Below are 12,095 nucleotides of genomic sequence, written 5' to 3' on the forward strand. Positions count from 1 at the left end.
CAGAGTTAATGGTAGTTGTCTTTTCCCTAGGATAGGGGATTTCAAGGCTGGGGGCACATTTTGAGGTGAGAGGTGAGAGATTTAAAAAAGACATGAGGGGCAATTTTTTTTTTACACAGCGGGTGGTTCGCATATAGAATGAACTTCCTACAGAAGTGGTGAATGTGGGTACAATTATAATATTTAAATAACATTTGGATAAGTAGATAAATAGGAAAGGTTTGGAGGGATATGGACCAGGAGCAGGAATGTGGGACTATTTAGTTTGGGATTTTGGTTGGCATGGATTGGTTGGACTGAAGGGTCTATTTCCATGCTGTATGACTCTAGGACCTTTTGACTCTAGGTCTGAATTGTCCACATCGCAGTTTGTGGAATGTCAGTGCCAGCTGCTCAACTTCTAGTCACATGGGACTGGTTCATCTGTATAATGTGCCTCCTTGCTCATTGGGCATGCTGTTGCTGGACCCTTCATCCATAAACCCCAGCAACAATGAAGCGTCAACCTCACCCATAATCAATGCCCATCTCAGCTTTTACTTCAAGTCTTCAAACATGTACTTTGGAGCACAGTGACAACAGGAATTGTGTGCTTCTGGCTGGTCAGTTTTCATAAGTCTTCTTATGTAGCTGTAAATGACTTTTTAAAAACAATTATATGGAGCCAGATGCCTTCTGAGTATTAAGCAAAAGTGAGGACTGCAGATGATGGAAATCAGAGTCTAGATTAGAGTGGTGTTGGAAAAGCACTGTGGGTCAGGCAGCATCCGAGGAGCAGGAAAATCGACGTTTCGGGCAAAAGCCCTTCATCAGGACTGAAGGCCTTCTGAGTATTAGCTTGTTTTTAAGTGCACAAGATCTAAGCACTGTCTTAGAGGCAGGCAGTCTCTGTAGTTTAACCTGCATTATAGTGCAGAAGGAAAGCCAGGCAGCTTGTGGCAGTGGGAGCAATGAAGGATAAATGTATCAGCTATAGTGCAAGTGGATATGCCCCTACAAGGCATGGTGCTGCATTAACATAGAATCATAGAACCCCCTACAGCGTGGAAGCAAGCTGTTTGTCCCATTGAATCCACACTGACCCTCTGAACAGCATCCCCCTCAGACCCAGCCCCTCTACCCTACCCCTGTAATACTGCATTTTTCATTGTTAACCCACCTAGCCCACACATCCTTCAATGTTATGGGCAGTGTAGCATGACCAATCCACTTAACCTGCACATCTTTAGACTGTGGGAGGAAGCTGGAGCACCTGGAGGAAACCCATGCAAACATGGAGGGGATATGCAAACTCCACACAGAGAATATCCGAGCTGCAGCATTTGGCAAACACTGCATGTGGGTGAAGAAAATGCTGATGCATGAAAGTCAAAGGGATGAATGTCTAGTGGTGTGAGGGTAGCCCTCCCAGTCAGCCAGGGAGGCAGCCACAGTCAAGCAAAGGGCTAATCTAGCTTGAGCCCAAGTTTTAGCCTCAGTCAGTCAGGCATTTGCCATTACTTGAGTCCAGGGATCCATGCCCTTGCTGTCAGGGGAACGAGCCATATTCAGTCCTCCAGGTCAAATGGAAACAGTTTGAGGATCATGTGAAGGTCCCTTCAGGTGCTGTGATCAGTCTAGGGGTTGAGCCATGGTCAGTCAAGGGGTTTTAGTTGATAATTGGTAGGAAGCTTATCATGGGGCAGTCCATGGCATCCTGGAGATAAAAGCAGATCAAGTTTGGTGATAGAATTCATGACATTGGATTGCTGTGAGAATGGGACAGTGATAGGGGGCAATTGTAGATATTAAGAAGGGATCTAATAGTTAATTGGAGTGAATGGGAGCTCTCAAAAGGGAAATTTGAATAGGTTATAGTTACTCTGGCTTTTACATGTGGAAGGACTCACAGATCGTGAGAAACTTCAGAATCATGGACTCTGGGGCGAAGGCTGGCATATTAATAGTGTAGAATCTGTGGGATTACTGGGGTCACAGGGAGACATTTGTAGTTCACAGAAAGATGTTGCAAATTACTTATGTGGATACAGAGTTGGAACCTTGCCATGCCAGATTAGTACTCTTTGAAGAGACTTTGCACTTGTCCACCTTCTGATGCTGGATCAGTGGTGCTGGAAGAGCACAGCAATTCAGATAGCATCCAAAGTGCAGCAAAATCGATGCTTCGGGCAAAAGCCCTTCATCAGGAATAAGGGCAGTAAGCCTGAAGCGTGGAGAGATAAGCTAGAGGAGGGTGGGGGTGGGGAGAAAGTAGCATAGAGTACAATGGGTGAGTGGGGGAGGGGATGAAGGTGATAGGTCAGGGAGGAGAGGGTGGAGTGGATAGATGCAAAAGGAGCTAGGCAGGTCGGACAAGTCCGGACAAGTCATGGGGACAGTGCTGAACTGGAAGTTTGGAACTAGGGTGAGGCGGGAGAAAGGGAAATGAGGAAACTGTTGAAATCCACATTGAAGCCCTGGGGTTGAAGTGTTCCAAGGCGGAAGATGAGGCGTTCTTCCTCCAGGCGTCTGGTGGTGAGGGAGCGGCAGTGAAGGAGGCCCAGGACCTCCATGTCCTCGGCAGAGTGAGAGGGGGAGTTGAAATGTTGGGCCACGGGGTGGTGTGGTTGATTGGTGCGGGTGTCCCGGAGATGTTCCCTAAAGCGCTCTGCTAGGAGGCGCCCAGTCTCCCCAATGTAGAGGAGACCGCATCGGGAGCAACAGATATAATAAATGATATGAGTGGATGTGCAGGTAAAACTTTGGTGCATCTCATCCACATCCCGCACCTCCACCCTCAGACCCCACCCCTCCAACCGTAACAAGGACAGAATGCCCCTGGTGCTCACCTTCCATCGTATAAACCTTCGCAAAAACCAAATCATCCACCAACATTTCTACCACCTCCAAAAAGACCCCACCACCAGGGATATATTTCCCTCCCTACTCCTTTCTGCCTTCTGCAAAGACCGTTCCCTCCATGACTACCTGGTCAGGTCCACGCCCCCCAACAACCCACCCTCCCATCCTGGCACTATCCCCTGCCACAGCAGGAACTGTAAAATCTGTGCCCACACCTCCTCCTTCACCTCTGTCCAAGGCCCTGAAGGAGCCTTCCACATCTATCAAAGTTTTACTGCACATCCACTAATATCACTTATTGTATCCATTGCTCCCGATGCGGTCTCCTCTACATTGGGGAGACTGGGCGCCTCCTAGCAGAGCGCTTTAGGGAACATCTCCGAGACACCCGCACCAATCAACCACACCGCCTCGTGGCCGAACATTTCAACTCCCCCTCCCACTCTGCCGAGGACATGGAGGTCCTGGGCCTCCTTCACTGCCGCTCCCTCACCACCAGACGCCTGGAGGAAGAATGCCTCATCTTCCGCCTCGAAACACTTCAACGCCAGGGCATCAACTTGGACTTCAACAGTTTCCTCATTTCCCCTTCCCCCACCTCACCCGAGTTCCAAACTTCCAGCTCAGCACTGTCCCCATGACTTGTCCAGACTTGTCCGACCTGCCTAGCTCCTTTTCCATCTATCCACTCCACCCTCTCCTCCCTGACCTATCACCTTCATCCCCTCCCCCACTCACCCATTGTACTCTATGCTACTTTCTCCCCACCCCCACCCTCCTCTAGCTTATCTCTCCACGCTTCAGGCTCACTGCCTTTATTCCTGATGAAGGGCTTTTAACCGCAACGTCGATTTCGCTGCACTTTGGATGCTGCCTGAACTGCTGTGCTCTTCCAGCACCACTGATCCAGAATCTGGTTTCCAGCATCTGCAGTCATTGTTTTTACCACCTTCTGATGCTGCCCAGCTTGCTGTGTTCTTCCAGCCTTCTGCCTACTCTATGCCAGACTGGTACTCAGCTGTGCAGTAAATTCACAAAATATCTGTGACCACATGCAAAGTGGGAAGAGTAATTTACAGTTTTCTTCCGTGCGGGCAACATTTGTAGCATCCACTTTGAGGCCCTGCGAGTAATCACACATTCAGTAAATCAATGATGCTACCCAGCTGACTTCAATTCCCATTGCGTTTGGACGTAAGTAATTATCAGAGTGCAGATAACAAATTATAACCTCAAGCAGCCATGAACATAACAGTTGGCCGCCTGCAATGTCTTACCTCCTTGATATGAATTAAGACACTGCTCATCGCTAGCAAGAGTCTAACTGAACCAGGTCCTGTAGCAAAAATAATACAATAACAAACAATTTAACAGTGCAAGTGAGACACATTGACAAAAGTGTAGGCTTATTTACAATGGGTGCCATTAATGTGTGCTCAGTACATTTTCTGCTTCCTTTCCCTTCCACTCTGTCTAGGCGCAAGCCCAACTTCTGTGACAGGATGGAATGGGTCTGCTCTGTTATTGTCCTTGTTGACTTGGAAGACTTGAATAGTTGTGCCTTGGTGTCTTTCTCTCTAGACATCCCTACTCCTTCCAAGATTCAGGCTCATGCTCATTGGCTTGAATTGTCACAGGTTTTGGGATCACACACACATGGAAGTGATGAGGGGCTGGGCCCCTTGGAGTGTCCTGAAAAGAAACTCTGAGGATGTCTATATGCTGCAAGGTTTGTAGCTCAGGTTGAGGTTTAGGGTGTAGGTTTGCTCGCTGAGCTGTAGGTTTGATATCCAGACGTTTCATTACCTGGCTAGGTAACATCATCAGTGGTGACCTCCAAGTGAAGCGAAGCTGTTGTCTCCTGCTTTCTATTTATATGTTTGTCCTGGATGGAGTTCCTGGGGTTTGTGGTGATGTCATTTCGTGTTAATTTTCTGAGGGGTTGATAGATGATATCTAGATCTATGTGTTTGTTTATGGCGTTGTGGTTGGAGTGCCAGGCCTCTAGTAATTCTCTGGCATGTCTTTGCTTAGCCTGTCCCAGGAAAGATATGTTGTTCCAGTCGAATTGGTGGTTTTTTACATCCGTGTGTAGGGCTCCGAGGGAGAGAGGGTCGTGTCTTTTTGTGGCTAGCTGGTGTTCGTGTATCCTGGTGGCTAACTTTCTTCCTTTTTGTCCTACATAGTGTTTGTGGCAGTCCTTGCATGGAATTTTGTAGATGACGTTGGTTTTGTCCATGAGTTGTACTGGGTCTTTTAAGTTTGTTAGTTTATATGTCTATATGCTGTTCCTCCTCTTCCTGGGAGTGTATTTTGCCACCAGCTTGTCTCCCAGAGGAGGTGGGGCATCTGAAGTAAGGTTGAGATTCCTCATCCTACTCTCACCTTGCTATTGATGCTGAGCACCTTTGGCATGAGCAATGTGCAGCTCTGAGCACCTTTGGCAGCCACTGAGGTTCCTGCTGGAGCTGCATCTTCAAGGAGGCTCCCACCCTTTCCAAAGGGTTAACTGGGTTCATAGTCATAGAGCCATAGCCATAGATACACATATAGCTTTAAAAAGGTTAATTTGTCCTTTGTTTTTTTTTCAAGCGAGGCCGTAAAGGCAGAGGTGCTGAAATGTCTATTTTAACAATGGCAGGGGAGGATCTACCACAGGGGTGGGAATGTCAAAAGACTCCTCCACCTTTGATGCAACCTATTGAGTGCCTTTGGACACCTATCACTGCAGCCAAGAACTGGGGCCATGTCTTCTGCCTGGAGCTGAGAAAATGCGAAATCCATGGCTTGGAGTGATAGAGACCCCGGCAGCCTCCTTGCCAGTGCATCCTGTGAAGGTTCAGAGGTTTCCTCTTCATAGGTAGAGGTGGAGCTGAGGGGTTCAAGCTATGGAGTATAACTTGTGGAAGACTTCTAGGTGATGTCAGTGCCTACACAAGAGAAATTAGATGGCAAAAATCAACACAACTTGTGCAGAACAAGAACAAGTTAATGCTAGTGATATTTGGAAGTGAGCATAGCATTACGAAGCTCAGTCTGTCATGATCTTATTGCTGTCTTCCCTTTAACCCATGAGTGGGCCTGATCTCCCCGGCCATCTCTAAAAACTTCCCGAAGTCCATGCCTTTGTTGGACTTCTTGGCTCGGTTGTGGTTCAGATTTTTCTGCAATAAGACAAAAGAGAAGAATTGAGTGTGATGGAAGCGGATGTAAGATTGTAATCATTCATAGCCATAGAGTCATAACCATAGATTTACACAGATGGAAACAGACGCTTCAGTTCAACCTGTCAATACCGAATACGTTTCCCTAAACCAAAGTAGTCCTGCTCGCCTGTGCTTGGCCCACATCTCTCTAAACCTTTCCTATTCATGAGCTTATCCAAATGTCTTTTAAATGTTGCAACTATACCTGCATGATATTGAGGCTAAAGGCAATGTCTAGAGAAGTTGTTAGCATCTGATCTGCTCACATTCTTCTACATTTAAGCACCATCAATGGGAAAGTGAATAAAATCAGAGATGATTCCATGTTGCCCTCAAGATGACTATAATGGTGAAGCGTCTGCAGACCTCACTTTTTACTCGAAGAGGCTGTTTTGACATATGCATGTGTAAAGAAGAGGTGGAAAGAGCTGGAATAGTTTTCTTTAAGCTTCATTTTGAGCAGCTGTGTGGTGTAGAACCTGCTCTTTGGGCTGCTCCTAGGAGGACATACCTATTTCATGGAGAAAGTGAGGTCTGCAGATGCTGGAGATCAGAGCTGAAAATGTGTTGCTGGAAAAGTGCAGCAGGTCAGGCAGCATCTGAGGAACAGGAGATTCGACATTTTGGGATTCCTGAAGAAGGGCTTATGCCCGAAACATCGAATCTCCTGTTCCTTAGATGCTGCCTGACCTGCTGCGCTTTTTCAGCAACACATACCTATTTCATGATCAGCAGCAGGGAGAGAGCCATCAATTTGGTGAAAGATGTTCAATGATCTGCCTGGAATTTGCTGGTGCAAGGCTTTGCCCTTTTTTCTTTCTTGGTACAGAAATTATGTTTAGCGCTGCTAACAATTAACAGAGCAACATCTGGTTAAAATCTAATTCACTTTGTCAGTGACCTCTCAGCTGTTGAATGGCTTAGCACATTCCACAATCAGGATTAAGTGATTATAACCAAAGCCCAAAACCCCATCAATTGCTCTGACCGCATCCTCGTGACAATGGGGACTAATAAAGGCAAACTTCTTGGATTGACCAGTGTTCTTATCCTTAGCCAGAAAGATCCTAGAAATGGAACCAAATATCCTAAATAGTTCCTGCCAGTCATTCTCTCATGTGTCCTCTGGCACAGATTGTGGCATTGTCATCCACTCCGCCATCCGTCTGCATTGTCTCTCCATGCCGGTTAGCTCCATCTTGTAAACTGCAGAGGTTCACGTTCTGGGCCCTTTTCTTTCTCAGACATTGTATGATGGAACTGCTCAGCCAATTCTTTCTCCATTGGTCCCAGGATGTTTTTGTATGGACAATGAATCATCCAATGGCTCCCTCCTACAGATTTGACACAATTCAATCTTCCTGTCTTTCAGTTTGGTCATGGGTCACTTTTCTCTGATTTAATCAAATCTGCTTGGCTGGCTCTGAAGGTCATGTCCTTATCATCAGTGACCATTGTTATGCTGACATTCAGACCTGGGGTAGTCATATTTTGAGATTCAAATTGTTTTCCAGTTTTTTTGCCTGACCACTGCTTTTGAAGCTTTTTTTTATTTCAATTCTGAATGTGTGGATAATCTTCAGTTCCTACCTTCGCCAATTTTGTATTCAATGATAGTTTTGATATTCCCTTTGATCAGTTATCCTTGTGTGTGTTATAGATTGGTGCATTCCAAGGTCCAGACCTACCTGCTGTGGGATGCTCTAAAGTATGGGCCAGTTGCCATAGATCCAAAATGAAGATAAATCGTCATGTAAGGCCATTCACCCATCAAGGGGCTGGTAACTGTAGAACCCCTCAGTCTATGTGCCTTATAAAAAGTGGACCTTGTAAATAAAAGGTATTAAAATGTGCGTTGTATGTGAAATGTTGAGTATCAAGAACTTGTTGCACTTTCTGTTGTTTTGAGTTTGAAAGCGTTGCCCTTAGGCTGTATTACTGACGTGGAAAGTATTTTATCGTTGTGGCTATTGTATTTGTATCTAATGGTAAGTGCTGTATGGGGACAAGTTGAATTTTCTTACAAATATTGTAATATTCAAGTTGAAAACTTGTATCTTTTAATAATCAAGTTGAGAAAAGACAGATCTACGTCATTGTGGGGAAAAGCCATACTATAGAATTTTAGCATCTTACAGCACAGCAGGAGGTCATTGGCTCTGTTGTACCTTTATTTGGTCTTTGGAAGAACTGTCCAATTAATTCCACTGTTAAACTTGACCCCAGGTCCATGTAAAAAAAAACTCTTTAAGTGTTTGTGTAATGACCCTTGTGAAAGTTATATATGGAAACTATTTCCTCTCCCTTGTAGGTAACGTATTTCAAATCCTAACAACCGACAGACTGAAGCCATTTCTTTACAAATAGTCCTCTGCAAATTATTTCAAATCTATAAATTGTTTCTTCTGACTAGCTCAATCAAAACTCCTGAAAATATTATTAGGTCTCCTCTTTGATCTTCCCTTCAAAACCTCAACTGTAAGCAGAAAAATGCTACATATTCTAATGTCTCCACTCTTACCCTGGTGTCATTCTAGAAAATGAGTGAGATGTAATGTAAGGGTAATGTTACTGGATGTGTAATTTAGTGGTTTAACTTAACATCATGGGGCATAAGGTCAAGTCCCAGCATGAGATTTGGTGGAATTTTAAATTCATTTATTAAAATATCTGGAATGTAAAACTACTAACAATAACCATATCAAGTATGGTTCATTGTTATTTTAAAAAAACCTTTAGGCATGGAAATCTGCTATCCTTACCTGGTCAAGCCTACATGTGACTCCAGGCACAGAGCAATATGGTTGACTCTTAACTATCCTGCGAAATAACTTCAAGTGCAATGGGCAACAAACACTGATTTTATCAGTGTTGCCAATATACCACGGAAGAATAAAATAAAAATTCCTTTGTACCTTCTCTCAGGCTAGTGCAATCTGTATCTAATTTAGACTTATGCTGCATAATGAAACATGTAATTACTGATTGTAATACATAGGAATCGTAGTACCATGAACATTTTTGAAAATAATTTGTCTAAGGGAGAGCCTACCGTGGCCAATCAGCAAAACTCCCACAAATGTTGCTGCAAAATTTGCACTGCAGTACTCTGAGAGGTGTTTGACTTTTAAGGGATTGAAAGACTATCAGAGCGTTTTACAAAGGTTCAGCATAACTTTGTTGTTCCAGGTTTGTTGTTGCATATGGACACAAACCACAAGGAGTACATGAGGAGTTGCAAATGGTTCTGAATATTGTGTAATCATCAGCAAAGCTTCCCACTTCTGACCTTATGATGGAGGGAATATCATTGATAACACAAAAACACGGTCAATTGCAATGAGGAAATAAAAACTTTACAAATGGATACAGATAGGTTAGGAGAGTGGGCCAAAATGTGGCATATAAAGTTTAATGTGAATTAATGTGAGGTCATGCATTTTGGTTGGAAAAAAGCAAACACAACCTATTATCTAAATGAGGAGAAATTTCAGGGTGCTCTGGTACAGAGGGAACAGGGCATCCCTGCTCACGAGTCACAGAAAACTAGCATGCAAGTACAGCAGATAATAAAAACGTGAGTGTTATGTTGGCTTTTATAGCTAAAGGAATAGAATATGAAGGTAAGGATATTGTAGCAACTATTCAAGGCATTGGTGAGACCTCACCATGAGTATTGTGCAAAGTTTTGGTCCCCTTATTTGAGGAAAGATGTAGTGGCATGGGAGACAGCTCAGAGGAGGTTCACTAGATTGATCCCAGAGATGAGGGGTTTGTTGTACGAAGAAAGATTGAACAGTTTACACCTATGCTCTCTGAAATTTAGAAGAATGAGGGGAGATCAAATTGAGGGATTCAAGATGTTAAAATTTATGGATAAAATAGACATGGAGTGGATGCTTCCTCTTGTGGGCCATTCTAGGATGAAGATCATAGTCTTAGGATAAAAGAAAGCAAACTTAAAACAGACTTGAGGAGAAACTGCTTCTCCCAAACGGTTATGAATCTGTGGAATTCTCTGTCCCAAAGTGTGGTAGATGCTGGGATGGTGAATAATTTTAAGGAGAAGTTAGACAGATTTTTAATTGGTAATGGATTAAAAGATTATGGGAAGAAGGCAAGAAATGAGGGTGAGGAGCATATCAGCCTTGATCGAATGGCGGAACAAACTCGATGGGCTGAATGGCCTAATTCTGCTCATATATCTTCTGAACTTATAAACATAAAGCAGTTGAAGATGGCCGGGTCAAGGACACTACCCTGAGGATCTCCTGCAGAAATATTCTTCTGTTGAGATAATGGACATCCAACAACTGAAATCATCTTTCTTTGTACCAGGTATGACTCCAACGAATGGAGGCATTTTTTTACCCTCTGATTCTCATTCATTCCACTTTTGCTAGGGCTCATTGATGCCACACTCTGTTGAATGTTGCCTTGATGTCAAAGGCAGTAACATTGGCCTCACTGCTGGTGTTCAGTTATTTTGTTTGTGTTTGGAGAAGACTATAATGAAATCACGAGCTTAGTGGTCCTGGCAGACTCCAAACTGAGTGTCACTGAGCAGGTTATTCTGTTGCAAGGAACATTGAGAGCACTCGGGTAGAAAATGAGGTCTGCAGATGCTGGAGATCGCAGTTGAAAATGTGTTGCTGGTTAAAGCACCGCAGGTTAGGCAGCATCCAAGGAATAGGAAATTCAACGTTTCAGGCATAAGCCCTTCATCAGGAATGAGGAGAGTGTGCCAAGCAGGCTAAGATAAAAGGTAGGGAGGAGGGACTTGGGGGAGGGGCGATGGAGATGTGATAGGTGGAAGGAGGTCAAGGAGTGGGGTGGGGGCGGAGAGGTCAGGAAGAAGATTGCAGGTTAGGAGGGTGGTGCTGAGTTGAGGGAACCGACTGAGACAAGGTGGGGGGAGGGGAAATGAGGAAACTGGAGAAATCTGAGTTCATCCCTTGTGGTTGGAGGGTTCCCAGGCGGAAGATGAGGCGCTCCTCCTCCAGCCGTCGTGTTGTTATGTTCTGCCGCTGGAGGAGTCCAAGGACCTGCATGTCCTCGGTGGAGTGGGGGGGAGAGTTAAAGTGTTGAGCCACGGGGTGGGGAGACAGGCCGCTTACTTGCGGAACGGCCTCCTCTATATTGGGGAGACGGGCCGCTTACTTGCGGAACGGCCTCCTCTATATTGGGGAGACGGGCCGCTTACTTGCGGAACGCTTCAGAGCCCGATGTGGCCTCCTCTATATTGGGGAGACGGGCCGCTTACTTGCTTCAGAGAACACCTCAGGGACGCCCGGACCAACCAACCCAACCACCCCGTGGCTCAACACTTTAACTCTCCATCCCACTCCACCGAGGACATGCAGGTCCTTGGACTCCTCCACCGGCAGAACATAACAACACGACGGTTGGAGGAGGAGCGCCTCATCTTCCGCCTGGGAACCCTCCAACCACAAGGAATGAACTCAGATTTCTCCAGTTTCCTCATTTCCCCTCCCCCCACCTTGTCTCAGTCGGTTCCCTCAACTCAGCACCACCCTCCTAACCTGCAATCTTCTTCCTGACCTCTCCGCCCCCACCCCACTCCGGCCTATCACCCTCACCTTGACCTCCTTTCACCTATCACATCTCCATCGCCCCTCCCCCAAGTCCCTCCTCCCTACCTTTTATCTTAGCCTGCTTGGCACACTCTCCTCATTCCTGATGAAGGGCTTATGCCCGAAACGTCGAATTTCCTATTCCTTGGATGCTGCCTAACCTGCTGTGCTTTAACCAGCAACACATTTTCAACATTGAGAGCACTATCAACCATCCCCTGCATCAATTTTGCTGATGTTCAAAAGTAGACTGATGGGATGGTATGGTCAAGTTGTATTTTGATGTGCAGAGTAAGTAAATGACAGGATTTAGACATGAGCACTACTAGTTACACGAGGTCTCAAATCCTCTAGAAATTTCATTGCGCTACCACCACCTTGTCTGATCTCCCATTCAGTCACCTCTGCCTATGTTGTCTTACACATGTTGCCTTCCATTTAAATATGGTTCCTG

The 12,095-nt window shown here is 45.3% G+C and overlaps 1 pseudogene; it reads right to left on the reverse strand.

Annotated features, from left to right (window-relative positions):
- Window positions 1–6,951: 6,951 nt before the first annotated feature.
- Window positions 6,952–7,536, reverse strand: LOC132830040 (eukaryotic translation initiation factor 3 subunit G-like; annotated as a pseudogene).
- Between the last annotated feature and the right edge of the window lie 4,559 nt (window positions 7,537–12,095).

The sequence above is a fragment of the Hemiscyllium ocellatum genome, chromosome 30, assembly GCF_020745735.1.
Source record: "Hemiscyllium ocellatum isolate sHemOce1 chromosome 30, sHemOce1.pat.X.cur, whole genome shotgun sequence".
NCBI lineage: Eukaryota > Metazoa > Chordata > Chondrichthyes > Orectolobiformes > Hemiscylliidae > Hemiscyllium > Hemiscyllium ocellatum.